The sequence below is a fragment of the Herpailurus yagouaroundi genome, unplaced genomic scaffold (genome assembly GCF_014898765.1).
Source record: "Herpailurus yagouaroundi ecotype Mexico unplaced genomic scaffold, PumYag 210, whole genome shotgun sequence".
Taxonomy (NCBI): Eukaryota; Metazoa; Chordata; class Mammalia; order Carnivora; family Felidae; genus Herpailurus; species Herpailurus yagouaroundi.
In genome coordinates, this window is record NW_024412441.1 from 12361481 (window position 1) to 12380434 (window position 18954).

The following is an 18954-nucleotide window of genomic DNA, read 5'->3' on the forward strand; positions in this document are numbered from 1 at the left end:
TCTTTTCTAATCTTATACTCTAATATACTCTAATCTTTTCTAATCTTATACTCTAATATGAAGGAGCCTGCTGCTCCTTCATTCTTCGAAGTGGCGAGACAACGAATCATGGGTATTGTGGTAAAAAATCCTGCAACAAAACCACATCACCAGTGCATTTTTGGTGTTATCAGGGGAGCAAGAATTACTGTCCCGTTCAGGGTCCTTCTACCTCGACTAAGAATCAAATTGACATGAGACGGATTAACAGGAGAAAATAAAATTTAGTAGTGTACATACAGGGAATCCATACAAACATGAATATTCCAAAGACAGGCAAGCAAAATGAGGCATATATGTCCTCCTGAACTAAGGAGGAGTAGAGTCTAGGACTTCAGAGTAAAGCAATGTAATTTACATGAAAATGAAAAAGAGTCAATGTTTGGTAAACAAATGTTTGTGGGCTATTCAGAAACAATTGGACATAAAGAGGACTTGGATGAAACAGGCCTTGCTAGGTTCCTCCCTGTTGACTATACTTACTTCATATCATACTGTCATTATTTATGGTGATAACTCTCTTCCTAGAGCAAGCCCTCTATCTAAATTCTTTTTAGGCAGTTGACAGGGAGATAAGGAGCTTTTACTGAATCTGCTGGGTTTTTATTGCTTTTTAACTCAAAGTAGTCTTCATGCCAAAGTGGCCCATCTTGGGGCAGCCTGCCATTGGTCCCTACAGTATGAAGTAGCCTGTGTTAACACTGGGAATTTTCCAGGGAAAAATAGGCAAATATTAAGTAATGCCGTAGACTCCAGGGCCCAGAAAAGGAATGGTAAAGTATAAAAGGATTACTCTAGGTTTGCTTTAGGGGAAGGAGATGGAGGAAGGTTTTGGTGTTCCTTGGAAGAACTAAAATACACACAGATCTTGGTCAAATCAAAGGATGCCTCCGAGACAGAACAGGGACTGGGCTTGGGTCCCCTAAACCCTGACTGTAAAATCCAATGTTCTTAGGCTGCCTTCATAAAGAAAAAAAAAAAGCTCAAACTCTTGCCTCTTGGCTATCTATGCCTTCTTGCAGGAATGCAAAGGAAGGATGCTTACTGCAAAGACTGGCAAAGACTGGACCAAACCAGTCTGTACCAAGGTGGACCCCAGCACTGACCTTTCACCAACTTTCCCCCTCATTATGATACTAAAAATTACACCCAAGGGTAGAGATTTAACATGCTAATTAGACATGCAACACATTTAGAAGCATGACCTTTAAGTGTGCGGGTGCTAATAAATCCATACCTCTGCATGCTTAGGTGATGCCCTTTTCCCACCTACGTTTTTTAAAAAAAACTCCCTGAATTCTCCTGGGGTAGTCAGCCTAAGGACACTTTCCTCTGTGCAGACTCCCTTGTGTAGGGCATAAGCCCCAATGAAGCCTTGAATGGAACTCCCATTGGGCTTCTTGTCCATTTACATTGCTTGGAGAGCAAGGGCCTGGTTGGGTAACACCTTCAGCCCTTGTAATGCCCCCGATTTCGAATCTGAGAGATCACCAAGGAGCTGATACCGATGCAAACACATGAGGGTTTATTTGCAAGCTCGAGCTTGGGCCCAAGTATACCCGGCACAGCAGAGCAGGGACTTGGACCCCTAGGTTAAAAGGCGTAGCGGTTTTATAGGGGCCAGTGGCCAAAGAGATTGTAACACACACAGAAAGTTGCATAGTCATGCCAGTCCACACGCAGGTGGCCAATTGAATTACAGTTTACCCTATAGTAACTGTTTGAACTAGCCTATCACTCTGGTCAGAATTGGCGCACAAGTTTGGCGGGCAAAAGGCGGGGTTTACATTCTTTGGCGGTTAGGGGTTCCGTATTCCTATATGAGCCGGTTTCCAGTAAGGGTGTGCTCAGCGGCTTGACTAGGGTGGGGGAGTGTCTTAAGCAATAAGTAGGTCATGTGGGGGTTATACATGAGATGGTGGGTGTAGCACAAAATGGAGTTAGTCTTGCTCTGCTTGTCCAGGGATAGGAGATTTTTGTTAAATTCCTTGGATCCCACACCCTTAGATTCAGTATTCACTAATTTGGAGTTTGTGATCATTTGACTTTGCCTTTGTGCTATCTGTGAGAATAGGATTTATTAAACAATTGACTAAAAGAAGTTTTCAGAGGGAAATCATGAAACTATTTTAGAGAAGGAACTCTTTTCACAGCAACAATTGATAATGCTAATCGAAATGAATGCCACTTACCTATTAATTGTAACAGGCCTCCAAGGTCCTTCCCTTGAAATGTTTTAACTTTAAATGTAGCTATTCTAAGTGCTCACAGTTAATTATGTGACACCTCTATGATTGTGTTTATAATTCATACCTGCCCCTTGTCTCCCAACAAGCAGTTCAGAAAGCAGGATTTTACTAAGAGCTAAGAAATGGGACCATGTGCCACAGAGCCAATACTGAAGAAAACCTTGACCCTTGCTCAGGAAGAAAGGGGCTGGTAGCAGCAGTAAAAAAAACTTTCAGTAGAAAGGAAGCAAATGACTTGGGTACAGTGTTTAGATAGTCTGTCAAATAACAAACCAGAGGAAATTGTGGGGTGGGTCAGGAAAAAGGTTAGCCGAAAAGACCTTCAAAGGAGATGTAAACAGCCTAATAGGAGGGAGTGTGCTTGTGGGATTGGGTTGCTGGGAGCTGGATGTCTGTTGAATGTGAGAAAATGGGCAGTTTAAGAATTAAAATAAATTTTTTTTTAATGTTTATTTATTTTTGAGAGGCAGGGAGAGACAGGGTGTGCAGGGGAGAGGCAGAGAGAGAGGGAGACAGAATCTGCAACAGGCTCCCAGCTCTGAGCTGTCAGCACAGAGCCCGACACTGGACTTGAACTCTCAAACTATGAGACCATGACCTGAGTTGAAGTTGGACACTTAACTGACTGAGCCACCCAGGCACCCCAAGAATTTTAAAACCCAGGGAAATCTGGGGTGCCTGGGTAGTTCAGTTGGTTAAGTGTTCGACTCTTAATTTTGGCTCAGGTTGTGATTTCATGATCCTGGGATCGAGCCCCATGTCGGGCTCCACGCCGAGTATGGAGCCTGCCTTGGGATTCTCTCTCGCTCTCTCTCTGTTCCTCCCTCTCTCTCTCTCAAAATAAATAAACATTTTTTTAAAAGGTGGTGGGGTGGGGGGGATCCATGCTTTTGAAAGAGTCTGGCCATTTTGAATTCTTTAAACTTTGCAGAAAATGTTGTTTCCAGAAAATGGAACACAGGAATCTGGAGCAGGTTTACTCTGAAACTTGTCATTAGAACGGAGACATATTAACGCTGAGTCTAGCCACATAATGGGACAGGAACCCTGTTTTATTGTATGGAAATTCTACTAGCAAATACTCTAATGTCTTGATCTAAAATAGTATTATTTAGATTTATATTTATTTCAGTAGGGGAAATTACCCCCAGTCTTCTGAAACAGTGTAAATCAGATCAGGCACAAATCTGAAGGGTTTGAATAGCTTTCAGAACCTCCAGCTGATGATCCTGGAGGAAACCAAGGCCATATGGAAGCCCAAAGACAATTTTATCAGGTAAATAGAATTGGTGGAGGAGTTAATTATAGCAGTAAATAGCAGCATTACATTGCAATTTTTTTTTTTTTAAAGCATTTGCTTTAGTTCAACACTTGAAAGTGTACCTGCTGGCACCTTTTAACAGAGGTTTTATTAAAAGAGGTGAAGTCAGGGGCACCTGGGTGGCGCAGTCGGTTGAGCGTCCGACTTCAGCCAGGTCACGATCTTGCGGTCCGTGAGTTCGAGCCCCGCGTCAGGCTCTGGGCTGATGGCTCGGAGCCTGGAGCCTGTTTCCGATTCTGTGTCTCCCTCTCTCTCTGCCCCTCCCTCGTTCATGCTCTGTCTCTCTCTGTCCCAAAAATAAAAAAAAAAAAAAAAAAAAAAAAAGAGGTGAAGTCAGAGGCCGAGGGCCTAGCTGGCCTGGGGGTGCTTGGAGCTTTCATAGACTGGGCAGGCAGAAACTTAGGCTGAGGAATTTTAAAAATTCAAGTCATTAAAGATTAAATTTACAAAACACATATAAATTTATTTAAAATATAAACAGCTCAACCTACAGAAAAATTGATTTAAAAAAAAAAGAGGTGAAGTCAAAATTAAAGCCATTGTAATTGCTGTATCTATCTAGGTGAATGCTTTGCTCGTAGCAAATATGTGCCTTGGCAGTCAGCACCAGGCCCTGTGCCAAAGAGGTGGGGCAGAGGAGAGACCGAGGGAAACCAGGACACTTGCTTGTTAAAATGTTTACTCAAGAGGGGCGCCTGGGTGGCTCAGCTGGTTAAGTGTCCGACTTCAGCTCGGGTCATGATCTCACGGTCGTGGGTTTGAGCCCTGCACCAGGCTCTGTGCTGACAGCTTGGAGCCTGGAGCCTGCTTCCGAGTCTGTGTCTCCCTCTCTCTGTTCCTCCCCTGCTCACACTCTGTTCTCCGTGTGTCTCTCTCTCTCAATAAATAAACATTTTAAAAAATTAAAAAATAAAGTAAAATAAAATGTTTACTCAAGACATAAATTTAACAAATAAATCAGGGAAGGAGACAGAGGAGGATTCCTTCTGTTTTTCCTCAGGTTCCAGGTCCAGGACCAGTCATTTCTGTTATAGAAACAACTATTGATAACACAAGAAATTAACTTAATTATGTTCATTGCATTTTAAAAATATTTATATGTGTGATTTTCCATTTGGGATGCTTTATTTTGGTTCTGACGTTTTATTGATACCAATCCGTTTTACTTGCTTGTTCACAAATGTCTCTCTCACTGCTATTCTGGAAACTCCCCTGGGGGTAAATTTTCATCCTCACAACCCTCAAGATGTTTTGGTTTTTTCCATACCCTGTAAATCAGCCATAGATATCTTTGGACAGTGCTTTGATGTTGTCAGTCCTAGAAGCATTGTTTTGATATTAGAAATTGCTGGAAGGTAGCCAATGTCCTAACTAAGGAAAATAAGCCAGCATCTGAAATGGTCACTTAGACATTGTTCGAGCCACTGTTGAACTCTTGAACCTTTTACAAAGAATTATAATGCAAATGCAAAGGTAACCAAGTTTTCAGGAGAGTGTGCCAAGTGTAGATGAAAAGAAGGACTTCTTTGTTTATTGCCCCACCACCATTGCTTATGACATCTGCTGACAGATGCCAGAAACCTGGAAATTGGCAACCCCATGCATTTGGAAAGCGCTCTATTGACACCACTGCCTCTAAAACATCAAGGAAATAATTGCATTTCAAAAACAGTCCATGAATAAATACAATCAGGTACTTTTTTCACTGCATGAATTATTTTCAACTTGGAAATAGAGATAATGGATGGAAGTAGGGGAAATTGCACCCAGTGTTCCGAAACAGTGTAAATCAGATCAGGCACAAATCTGAAGGGTTTGAATGGCTTTCAGAACCTCCAGCTGATGATCCTGGAGGAAACCAGGGCCATATGGAAGCCAAAGACAATTTTATCAGGTAAATAGAATTGATATAAGAGTTAATTATAGCAGTAAATATTGCTCAGAGCACTAGCTTGTAGGACCCATGATGGATGGTACTTCATGTCTCTCACTGACACCCAACAAACATAGCTGTGTGGCTCTTTTATTAAGAATGATAGTAATATGATTTTCTCCCTCTGTGGCTAGAGCAACTATTTAAACTATGATATTTGGAGGAGGATTGATAAAGGCAGCAAACTTTTTCAGTGTTTCCTTTTTTATTTCCCTTGGCTGCAAAGTTCCTTGCTCCCCAATACCACCACCTAATTATTTTGGCAGAAGCCTCACAATTGCTTCAAGTTTGTTCCCTTCAGTTTGAGTCATCTGAACGCACTATTCTCAAGTCACTCCCCCACAACAGGAAACTGTAGAACCATTGCCTGTTGCAGTGGTTTTTAGTATATGTGCTGCCGAAGCGAGCACTGCAGTGGTTTTTAAAGTATTGCCCCTGAACCAGCAGTATCAGTATCACGTGGGAACTCCTTAGAAATGCAAATTCTTTGTTGTCACCTTAGACTTACCACCAAATGAGAAACTATGAAGATGGGCCCCAGCATTCTGTGGTTTAATAAACCCTTTAAGTGATTCTGATTCATGCTAAGGTTTGAGAACCACTGATCTATTGAATCAAGTGGAATCTCTTTTTCTATCCTCTATCCAAGTCATTCACTCTGGCTTATCAATTCAGTTCTGCTGGTATTTAATAAGCACCTGTTCTGTGTTAGGGGTTGACATTTGCTCTCTGGCTAACTTGAAACCTAACTTGTCAAACTTAGTATTGCACAGTGAGGTGATTCAGGAACAGGTCTCACCAAAATGTGCAACTTTGACATGCAGACTGTTTTGAGCTGAAGGCAATCAAGACAATCAAGAGAAACTTTTGCCCCTCCCTTAACTACCTAGAAGAATCTAAGTTGGGTGCCTTTTCCAGAATAAGAAATAAATTTTATCTGATTGACCCATCTGTATGGCAGGACAAACTACCAAACATCTACTCTTTACTGCCCTGTGAATCGTCCTCCTCCCGTTTGATGCCCCAGGCCCCTATCCTATTCCTTAGCTCAGAAAAGCATATGTACCTAATTTTGCCATTCTGTTTTTGAACCTCTCATGTATGTGCACTTTCCATATGCATGAAATTAAGTTAGTTTTTCTCCCGTTAATCTTTCTTATGTTAATTTAATTCTTAGACCAACTGGAAGAACCTTTAAAGGCTAGAGAGAAAATGTTTCTCCCCAACAATTATGTGCTTTTTATTTATTGGCAATATAAGGAATAAGGTGTTTCTTTCATTTTCATGAAAGAAAATCCCATGTGACCAACATATTCTTCTATATCCCAAAATGTTAAAAACTGGTAAAGATTTTTTTTTAATGTTTTGTTTATTTTTGAGAGTGAGAGTGTGAGTAGGGGAGGGGCAGAGAGAGAGAGGGAGACAGAGGATCCAAAGCAGGCTCTGTGCTCTCAAACTCACGAACCATGAGATCATGACCGAGCCGAAGTCAGAAGCTCAACCGACTGAGCCATCCAGGTGCCCCAAAATGGGTAAATATTTTTGCCTAAAGCATTCCTGTATTAATTATCGTCTGCTGTCTAACAAATTATTCCCCACATTAGATGCTTAAAACAACAAACACTTATTATTTTATCGTTTCTGTAGATCAGGAATCTGGGTGCAGCTTAGCTGAATGCCTGGGTCTCAAGGTCTCTTACAAGGTCCCATTCAAGGTGTCAGCTGGGCTGTTGACTTCCATGTTCACTCACAGGTTATTGGCAGGATTCCATTTTGTTGTTGGCCTGAGGGCCTCAGTTCCTCACTGGATGTTGGCCAGAGGCCCTCCTCAGTTCCTCGCTCCATGAACCTTTCCACAAGCAGCTCACAACATGGCAACAGTCTTCCCTCAGAACAAGCAACAAGGGAGAACAAGAGTGGGCAAGCAAAACAGAAACTGCAATCTTTCTGTAGTCTAATCTTGGATGTGACATCACATCATCTTTACTGTATTCCATTAGTTAGAAGAAAGTCATTCTGACTCATTCTTAAAATACTTGGACCCTTCCTTAAGTGTTTTTGCCAAATACCCATACTCTTAAGTTTGTTTTTTGTTTTGTTTTGTTTTGTTTTAGTAGAAAACATGATTTTGAATTTTCTGCCATTGATTCCTTATTTTTTTAAACTCCCAAAGGGACTCTGTCTACTAGCATTTGAGAAACACCAATCTAGAACTGTGGATCTTAAAACTCAGTATCTGTAAGAATTACCTAGGAACCTGTTAACAATGTGTATTCTCAGCCTTCAACCCAAGAAAGTCTGGTTCAGAAGGGCTGGATGCTGAACTGATGGCTTCTTGAGCACCACATCACAACCTCACATCTTCCTCTAGCCACTGCTACAGAGACCAATTCTATGGCTTCCACAGTTCCATGCAGATGTGACCTTTACGGCACCTTGCACCAGGCCTGTGTGCCTGTATCTCTCACTTTCTGTTCCAGAGCTTCTCTAAACACCAGGGTAAGAGATGCCCAAAGAAACCACTCATCATTTACTGACAACATTTTACTTGATGTACCCTCATATATTCATTATAGCTGATTTTTTTTTTTTTTGGATAGTGAATTTTTGTAGACTTTCTAAAGCAGATTTTATACACGTATTTAGATTGCCAGGATTCAGATAGTAAGGGAGACCCACACTTGTGAAACCCTCTGATAATCCCAGGGACTTCTGCATCCTTGTATGCCTATCCCCTTGGATTTTGTTTTCATGCTCTTCTCTTCAGACATAACACCCTTAGCTATTAATTTTATCATTTGGTTTGTTTGTTTACAAGTCTTCTTAAATCTTGTGTGGAAGGAAGAAAATAGAAAATCATTTCAGATTCATGGATTGTTTGCATATTTATTCAAACCAAACCCTGGTGTTGATATGACAGGTGAGTTTAACTTCAGTAGATAATAAAAAGTAGAACTTAACCAAACAGATTCATGAGAGGAAGAGTTTGGAGAAGGGAATTGGAGATCATTTGTATGCCAAATAGTATTTGCTACATAAGAAGATTCATGTCAAAATTTTCTTTTAGTAATGATTTTCCCTGGTAAATGTTTGTTTCACAGATGTTCAAAATCATATTTCTTAGGGAAGCTTGGTATATCCCTCTGGTAGAGATAGGTAGTTCTCTAGCCAACATTTACTCAAGTTCTGCTCTTTATTAACATAATCCTGATTTTGTTTAGTGTAGCCATGTGCCCAGCTGAAAACGTTAGGGATGGTCCAGTCCTTGCTAGTGAGTTGTAAACAGGACTTGCCAAATGAAGCTTCTGGGAGAACTTTAAAAGGAGGCAAAGTACGCTGGCAGTTATGCTTTACCTTTTGACCTTTATCTTCTTTCTGCCTGCAACATGGTACAGTGTCGGTACAGTGTAGCAGGAGGAGTTTCCATGTGCCATCTTGTAACTATGAAACAACAAGCACAAGGAAGAAAGCCTCTGATAAAGATGGCTTAGGGCAGCCTGCCCTGCAAGCATGTGGTGACATGCTAGCTTTGGAGAAACTGGATTTGGACTTCCTGATTCATGAGAAAAATAAACCCCTTATTTTTTAAGCTACTACTATTTGGTATTTCTGACTATTACATGTGGCCAAACCTATTTCCTAATATAATCCCTTAATCCTTTTATTTGAGATTTTCCTAAAGATTCCCTTTCAGATTTCCTATAGTGAAAATGCATCCTTCTATTTTTTAGGTTTATTTATTTATTCTGAGAGAGAGAGAGAGAGAGAGAGAACACATGAGCGGGGGGAGGGGCAAAAAGAAAGGGAGAGAGAATCCTAAGCAGTCTGTGTGCTGTCAGCACAGAGCCTAATGTGGGGCTTGAACTCAGGAACCGTGAGATCATGACCTGACCCCAAATCAGGATCCGTCGCTTAACTGACTGAGCCACCCAGGTGCCTCCACTTCTTTCTATTTTTAAGAAGCTCAAATTTATTTTCAGATGTATCTTACATTAAATTAATTCAGTACAAAAAAATATATAATTTATTCCAAAAAATGCTTTCAAGTGGAAGCAAACCTTAGAGATCACCTAGTTACTAAATATTTTATCACTACCTCAGAAATTTGTACTGTTTATAAGCTTATTTGCTGGTTTGTTACATGTCTCCCTTATTGAATAGAGCTGCACAAGGAAAGGGATATTGTCATGTTCCTCACTATGTCATCATCATATAAAACAATGCCTACCATACAATATGTATATGACAGATGTTTAATCAGTGAATAAATGTAGTTATCTAAATTCATCTGATGAGGAAACAAAATCTCAGAGACTATTGTTTGTTCAGCACCACAAATCTATTCAACTACTGGTGACCTATAAAAATAGTCATTTCAGGGGCGCCTGGGTGGCGCAGTCGGTTAAGCGTACGACTTCAGCCAGGTCACGATCTCACGGTCCGTGAGTTCGAGCCCCGCGTCGGGCTCTGGGCTGATGGCTCAGAGCCTGGAGCCTGTTTCCGATTCTGTGTCTCCCTCTCTCTCTGCCCCTCCCCCGTTCATGCTCTGTCTCTCTCTGTCCCAAAAATAAATAAACGTTGAAAAAAAAATTAAAAAAAAAAATAGTCATTTCATATGGTTCAATCTAAAAGTGGCAGAATGGACGTGAGAATATGACATTTTCTGATTGTTGACTCAGTGTTCTTTTCACTGCAATATACTGACTACTGGTTATGATGCTGATTGCAGAATTATTCTTTTTAAAAAATTTTTTTTAATTTAATTTTTTAAAAATTTACATCCAAATTAGTTAGCGTTTGGTGCAACAATGATTTCAGGAGTAGATTCCTTAGTGTCCCTTACCCATTTATCCCATCCCCCCTCCCACACCCCCTCCAGTAACCTCTGTTTGTTCTCCGTATTTAAGAGTCTCTTATACGGGGCGCCTGGGTGGCTCAGTCGGTTAAGCGGCCGACTTTGGCTCAGGTCATGATCTCGCGGTTCGTGAGTTCGAGCCCCGCGTCGGGCTCTGTGCTGACAGCTCAGAGCCTGGAGCCTGCTTCAGATTCTGTGTCTCCCTCTCTCTGACCCTCCCCCGTTCATGCTCTGTCTCTCTCTGTCTCAAAAATAAATAAATGTTAAAAAAAAATTAAAAAAAAAAAAAAAAAAAGAGTCTCTTATGTTTTGTCCCCCTCCCTGTTTTTATATTATTTTTGCTTCTCTTCCCTTATGTTCGTCTGTTTTTTCTCTTAAAGTCCTCATATGAGTGAAGTCATGTGATTTTTGTCTTTCTGTGACTGACTAATTTCACTTAGTGTAATACCCTCTAGTTCCATCCACGTAGTTGCAAATGGCAAGATTTCATTCTTTATGATTGCCGAGTAATACTCCATTGTATATGTATACCACATCTTCTTTATCCATTCATCCATTGATGGACATTTGGGCTCTTTCCATACTTCGGCTATTGTCTATAGCGCTGCTATAAACACTGGGGTGCATGTGTCCCTTCGAAACATCACACCTGTATCCCTTGGAAAAATCCTAGTAGTGCAATTGCTGGGTCGTAGAGTAGTTCTATTTTTAGTTTTATGAGGAACCTCCATACTGTTTTCCAGAGTGGCTGCACCAGCTTGTATTCCCACAGAATTATTCTTTATTAAAAAATAGTTTATCATATATTATAGCTTGTACTCCTGTGTATTTAAAATAGGGTACAATTAATAAAAATGTCATTATGCTTAACTTTCCAGGAAAACGGAAGAAAGGAAATTAAGATTACTTGAGGAAGAACTAAGCACTTAATATGTGTCATTACACTTAATTCTCACAGAAGTCCTATTTCACAGAGGGTAAAACGGAGCATCAGTTAAGGTAAGTAGGCTTGTATGGGGTTTCCCAGCTGCTAAGTGGTGAAATGGGTCTGAGGCTGGGTACATCTCATTCTAAACCCTGCACCAGTAAATGCTGTTTTACTGATTATAATCTGTAAAGCACTTGATACATGTAAAGTATTAAATTACTTACATCTTCCATTTAATTGACTTCATCAACCTCAGAAGCATAGTAATATTTGTATCTAATAAAGAACATTTCTGCTACCTTTGAAGTATTTTTTTAATGTTTGTTTATTTGTTTTTGAGAGAGAGACAGATGGAGACACAGAATCCAAAGCAGGCTCCAGGCTCTCAGCTGTCAGTGCAGAACCTGACATGGGGCTTGAACCCACGAATTGTGAGATCATGACCTGAGCCAAAGTCAGATGCTTAACCAACTGAGCCACTGAGGTGCCCCTCTGCTACCTTTAAAATGGATCCAGTGGTGCCTGGGTGGCTCAGTCAGTTGAGCTCCTGATTCTTGATTTTGGCTCAGGTCATGATGTCATGGTTGGTGAGACTGAGCCCTGCTTTGGGCTCTGTGATGATAGGGCAGAGCCTACTTGGGATTCTCTCTCTCTATTCCCCTTCCCCACTCACATGCTTTCTCTAAATAAATAAATAAATAAATACATACATACATACATACATACATACATACATTTAATTAAATAAAAAAGATTTACATACATACATAAAATGGATCCACAGTTTTAACTGCAGACAGCTGCTTTTGGTTAGATAATTTTCAGTTGGAACATGAAACATTATAAGGCAGGGCACTTGACATTTTTTTCTGATTCTTGTTCATGCATCTAATCTACAGTTTCTTGACCACATAAAACCTGTACAGCCTGTACACTTGGGTTAGTTATCTAGTGGTTTGGAAAAAACAGAGAAGTGTGAATTCAGAAAAACAGCTGCTCCTAAAATGGAATGATATCAGACAGTCTCAAAATAAGCTTGGTCCAAGATTGCTTATTCTCCTATGAATTGGTTGGTACTTCTTGAAATTTCCTCACTTTGCAATGATTATATCAAATCACCTCTCTATTTCTGTAAGATTAATCTATCAGAAGTTTTAAACCTATTTGTAGAAATCATGCCTCTTCTTCAAATGGAATCTTATGTGGAACATTAATATGTAAATCAGGTAAGGAAAAAAACTGGTGAGGGCTGGAATGGGAGTCCAGAGACACATCAGCTGGGCTCCAGGTTGGGCCTGGAGAGGAGGCTGATGAGGACCTCTGCAGACTCCTCACGTCAGACCATCTCCAAGGTCTTTTGCAGGTTGAAAATTCTATGAGCCAATGGGTCTGTTGGGTATCTGTTGGTTACCTTATTGCCATGAAAACCAGTTGTATTCAACAAGGGGAAAATAACAATAACTGTCTTTCTCTGGGAACATCTGTTCTGGAAATTAGTACATTTTAGTTCTAATCCCAGCTCTGCCACTGTTTAGGCCTGTTACCTTGGATGCTGTTTGCCCATCTATGAAATGAGGATAAAACATTCCCTACCTACTGTATTTTCAAATACATTTTCTTGTGGGGTTAAAAATTCCTTTTGACAAAAATAAAATTAGAACAATTGTAAAGCATTGCCTTCAGGAAGATGTACAGCATCTCGACTTTTTATTCCAAAGTCACAAACAGTTACTACCTCTGTTTATAATTATAATAAAATTAAACGCCTGAAAATAAGTTCTGTTAGTGCCCGGATATAGGGGCAGGCATTCGTTTTCATTTTTGCATAGTTATAAAATTTTTTTCCAGGACAAAGTGAGACAATTCCTTTGTTAGAAAAAAAACAAAGACAAAAAAACCCTTGGTTTTTACAGAGTTGATATATTTTATCAAATTAATACATGATGCTGGGGCACCTGGGTGGCTCAGTCAGTTAAGCATCTGACTTCTGCTCAGGTCATGATCTCACAGTTCATGGGTTTGAGCCCCACATCAGGCTCTGTGCTGACAGCTCAGAGCCTGGAGCCTGCTTCAGATTCTGTGTCTCCCTTTCTCACTGCCCCTCCCCCACTCATGCACTGTCTCTCTCTTTCTCTCTCTCTTTCAAAAATAAGTAAACATTTAATAAAATAATACATATGCTTATTAAAATACATAAACAAAAATGAATTCTACCATTTAAACCTACAACAAATGACATTTGTTGAACATCTTTCAAAGCATTCAATATGCAACTAAGATATAGACAGAAAGATAGTAGGTAGGTGGGTAGACAAATATAGGTACAGTGACAAAGAGATTGGTTGACAGAAATGGGAATCATACTCTATGTGCTATTTTAAACAAAAGATAACTTTATACTTTCATTTAGTGAAGGTAGAGGAAATTGAAGTGAAACTGTACGAATTGCTGAACTTTAGATAAAAGTTTCTTCACTATGGGGCGCCTGGGTGGCTCAGTCAGTTAAGTGGCTGTCTTCGGCTCAAGTCATGATCTTGTGCTCCGTGTCGGGCTCTGTGCTGATAGCTCAGAGCCTGGAGCCTGCTTCTGTTTCTGTGTCTCCCTCTCTCTCTGCCCCTCCCCCATTCGCACTCTGTCTCTCTCTGCCTTTCAAAAATGAATAAATGTCAAAAAAAAAAGTTTCTTCACTATGAAAGTTATTAGTTCCTAATTCTTTTTAAAAATTTACGAAAAACACTAAGAGGTTGGAATCATTATGTCAAAGGTTTTTTAAAATTTTCATTTTAGACTATGTCTATGGATCCCATGTGATGCAGGATGAGAAAATCAGCACATTTACTCTTTTACCAGACTTTTGATTTTTGTGTTATCATTTACATTCTGTCCAGTAACCATAGTTCCCACAGTTATTTAAGCTTAGTTTTGTATTTAAGTGAATTAAAATTTCATCATTAATCATTTTACAATGGCTTCCATGTTCCTTATTTATATATTATTTTGATTTAATTTTTGTTGGCTGAGTTTCATCATCTAATTTTCTTCCCGAGGTTGAAAAGTCCTGTCCCTTTTCTTTACATCTGAAGGACAGCTGCCTGGCGTAATCATTTAGTTAAGTTTGACTGAATATAAAGAATCTTTCTCCCCCAACACACATACACATAAGAGTTTTTAACACGTTGGAAGTTTATCGCTTTATCACGTAATAGGCCAGAGTAGGCATGATGTATACATGAATTCATCAGGAATTTGCAGTCTTGCCAGCTCATTGTTCTACCATTTCATAAAGAATGATCCTCATGGTCCAAAAAGGCTGCTTGACTGTTAGCCATCATATCCACATTTCAGGCAGCAAGGTGAAGGAATGAATCTAGAAGGACAGAATCCCACCCTTAAGGAGACTTCTCTGAGTGGCACACATTTCTACTTATATTTCACTGGGAAAAAAAATCAATTACATGGCTATGGGGTATGTAGTCTTTTAGCTGATTGCAGGTGTCTGGCTCAAAATCTGGGTTCTTTGTGTTAAGAAGAAAGAAAATGGATATGGAGGAATAACCAGCAGCCTTTGCCTGCCACACCTGGACATGAAGTTTGGGGTCATGCTTTCATGTTCTCCTAGCTGCATAGTCATACACCACTATCTTCAAGCATTTGAATGTCACTGTGGGGATTTCTGAAGTCATTCTTTCCTCCTTTTAAGTAACCTACCTTTTTGCTTGGATTCTCATATAAATTAGTTCTTTATACTTGAACATTAGTCTCTGCAGGTATATCTTAGTTCATCTTTATTTTTTTTATATTAGTTCATCTTTCTATAACATTTTTTCCCAAATATTGGTGTATCTTTTTGATCTGCAAATTGATGTCTTTATTTTAGTAAGCATTTCTTTCATTATATCTTTAAATATCATTTCTATCATATCTCTATTTTCCAAGAAGTTGAATCTCCTTTGCATATCTTCTTTATATCATTTTTATATCCGTGTTCTTCTATTCTTTCTCTCTAGCCTGTTCCTCATGTCTTAACATGCTTTAATCATACTTTATCCCTGGGGCGCCTGGGTGGCTCAGTCTGACTTTGGCTCCGGTCATGATCTCATAGTCTGTGAGTTCGAGCCCCGCGTGGGGCTCTGTGCTGACAGCTCAGAGCCTGCAGCCTGCTTCGGATTCTGTGTCTCCCTCTCTCTCTGCCCCTCCCCCACTCATGCTCTCTCTCTCTCTCTCTCTCTCTCTCTCTCTCTCTTTCTCTCTCTCTCTGTGTCAAAAATAAATAAACATTAAAATTTTTTTTAAAAAATCATACTTTATCCCTATTTTTCATTTTTTCTAATGTAGCAGTCACTTCAAAGATGTTTTTCTTTTCTTTTCTTTCTCTACCAATCTGCTTTTATCCTCTTCTGTTGTATTTTTTTTAAACCCCAGTAATATTTTTTGAGATCTGTTTTTAGAGCGATCAGTTATGGTTATTGTTTTTTTTTTTAATGTTTATTTATTTTTTAGAGAGAGAGAGACAGAGCATGAGCAGTGGAGGGGCAAAGAGAGAGGGAGACACAGAATCCAAAGCAGGCTCCAGGCTCTGAACTGTCAGCACAGAGCTTGATGTGGGGCTCGAACCCACTAACCACGAGATCATGACTTGAGCCGATGTTAGATAGTTAACCAACTGAGCCGCCCAGGTGCTCCACAATCAGTTATGTTTAATACATTTTGTTCTTATGATAATTTATGTATTTGTTTATTTGATTATTTTTAAACAATATAATAAATACCTGAAAATCCAACACAAAAACTAGCTCCTTGACAATAGTCTATATCTATATGTTTTTCTCATTGCATCCCAATGCCTTCTGCATCCAAGGTAAGCATCATCCTGAATTCTATTTATCATTCCTTTGGTTTCTTTTTACATTGTGTTACTGTATCAATAACTTAAAACCATCAAGAAAACAAAAGGCAACCTGCTGAATGGGAGGAAACATTTGCAAATGATATCACTGATAAGGGCTTAATATACAAAATATATAAAGAATTCACACAGCTCAATATAAAAAAACACAGATAATCCTATAAAAAATGAGCAGTGGAATTGAATTGACATTTTACCAAAAAAGACATACAGATGGCCAACAGACACATGAAAGGAAGCTCAATATCACTAATCATTAGGGAAATGTAAATCCAAACCACAGTGAGGTATCATCTCACACCTGTCAGAAAAGCTAGTATCAAAAAGACAAGAAATAACAAGTGTTGATGAGGATGTGGAGAAAAGGGAATCCTGTGCACTATTGGTAGGAATGTATACTGGTGCAGCCACTGTGGAAAACAGTATGGAGTTTCCTAGGAAAATTAAACACAGAACTATCACACAATCCAGCAATTCTACTTCTGGGCATTTATATAAAGAAACCAAAAGCACTAATTTGAAAAGATACAGGAACGCCTATGTTCAATGTAACATTACAATAGTAAAGATATTGAAGCAACCTATGTTTATTCATAGATGAATGGATAGAGAAGATGTGATATATATGTATATATACTTACACACACACATATACACGCAATGGAATATTATTCAGCCATAAAAAACGAAATCTTGCCATTTGCAACAATATGGATGGTATTAGGCTATAGTAAAGTAAAACCAAACAGAAACAGACTCTTAGATATAGAGAGTAATCTGGTGGTTGCCAGAGGGGAGGAGAATGGGTGGAAAAGAGGATTAAAAGGTGCAAACTTCCAGTTATAAAATAAATATGTGGATGCAATCTTCAGCACAGGTAATATAGTTAATAATATTATAACAACTTTGTATGGTGACAGATGGTAGCTAGATTTATTGTGGTGATCACTTTGTAAGATATATAAATGTTGAATCACTGTGTTGTACACCTGAAATGATAATATTGTCTGTCAATTAAAAAGCAAAAACAAAAACAACATACACAGCAAACATGTGTTCCTTAAAAGGATTATATGTGTGATTGTATGTATTACATATACAATTACATATATTTATGTTGGTTGTCTTTTGCTTTATTAGTAAAATACCATGCTGAATATGAGACTTACTTTTTAATTTATATTATATTGCTATTTTTTATCTAAGTTTTAGTGTCATTGCAGTTCATCTGTTTTTGCTACCACATAATATTCCATGGCATGAATATGCCATAATTTATTTATCTACTTTTCTGTTTATGGGCATTCTAATTATTTCTAGGTTATTGTTATGTGAGCAGTATTTGAACAAACATTCTTCCACATGTATTCTGTTATATATGTCTGAGAATTTCTTTGCGTTTATGCCTTGGAGTGAAAGTGTTGAGTTATAGAGTATGTCCAAAATAGAACTCATTATGTTACCCTCTAAACCTCCTCTCTACCTCCCTACTTCAGCAACTTTGACTCCCCAGTCATTCCTTATTCCCTGTGTCCAACTGACTGCCAAGCCTGGAAAAGCTCTTGCCTTCCCATGATATTACCCATCTCTCCTCTTCAAGCCTCATTAATTCTCCCCTTTACTCTCTATTCCTAAACATCATGGTTAATCAGTTCCAATCACATCATTTCCCTGTTCACCATCCTTCAGTGGCTCCCTATTGTCTATGAGATTAAGTGGACCCATAATCCAGCAAAGTCCTCCACAGTAAGGCCCCAGTCTACCTTTTAGCCTAATGTCTCTCTCTTTTGGTAGCAGAGAATGTTAGAGTTGGAAGGGACCTTAGAGTTGATCTGGTTAGACCCACTTACCTACAGAAGAGGAAACGGAGGCCCCAAAAGGCAAAAGGATTTTATCAAGATCACATATGTGATCCATTTGAACAATTTTATGGCCAATGCAGGCACTTCAGGAAGAAGGCAAAGAAAGGCTTGTGATATTTCATCTTGAGTTAAGGACAGTGGAGTGGAATAGTTACAGACAGGGAGAATGAGCGTAATTATATTATGTGAAGAAATGTATTGAGGCTATTGGGCTAGTAGAAAAGAACCGTAAAGAATGGACCCTTGTGTTACTATGTTAAGCATAACAACTGTTGCACTGTATTAAGATATAGTTATTGTATGAGACTGAAAGGGTGAAGCTATGGTCTTGGAGATATGAATCAATAGTGTCTACACTCTATCCCCAAACAAAGACAGCAAAATTTTTAGGAATAAACATTTGGGTTTTTGTTTCCTGTTCCTCAAATATCTAAAGTGGAAGAGTGACATTTTACAACCCACTACTCATTCATTGACTATATGTCCTATATTCTCTCTTTGCCCAGGATAATAACAGTACCTACCTCATAAAGTTAATGTGAGGACTGAATGAGATAATCTAGGTAAAACAGTTACCAAATGGAAAGTGTTTAGCAAATACTATTGATTATCATTTCATAAGCAAGATTGACAGATGGGGAGGAGGGTGGTGGGAAGAAGGGAAGAGAGAAAGAGATTTCAAGTTCAACCCTGCTACTCAAACCACCCATCTAGGGCCCCTCCATCTCCTCTTCCTGGTTTCCTCTTTGAAAGACATGCTTATCAGGCACAATTACTTTGGATGCCTTGTGGAATAGGACAGGTCTGGAGCACCTTGGGATTGAGCTAACGTTAGAATGATTCAAAATTATAATGTATATT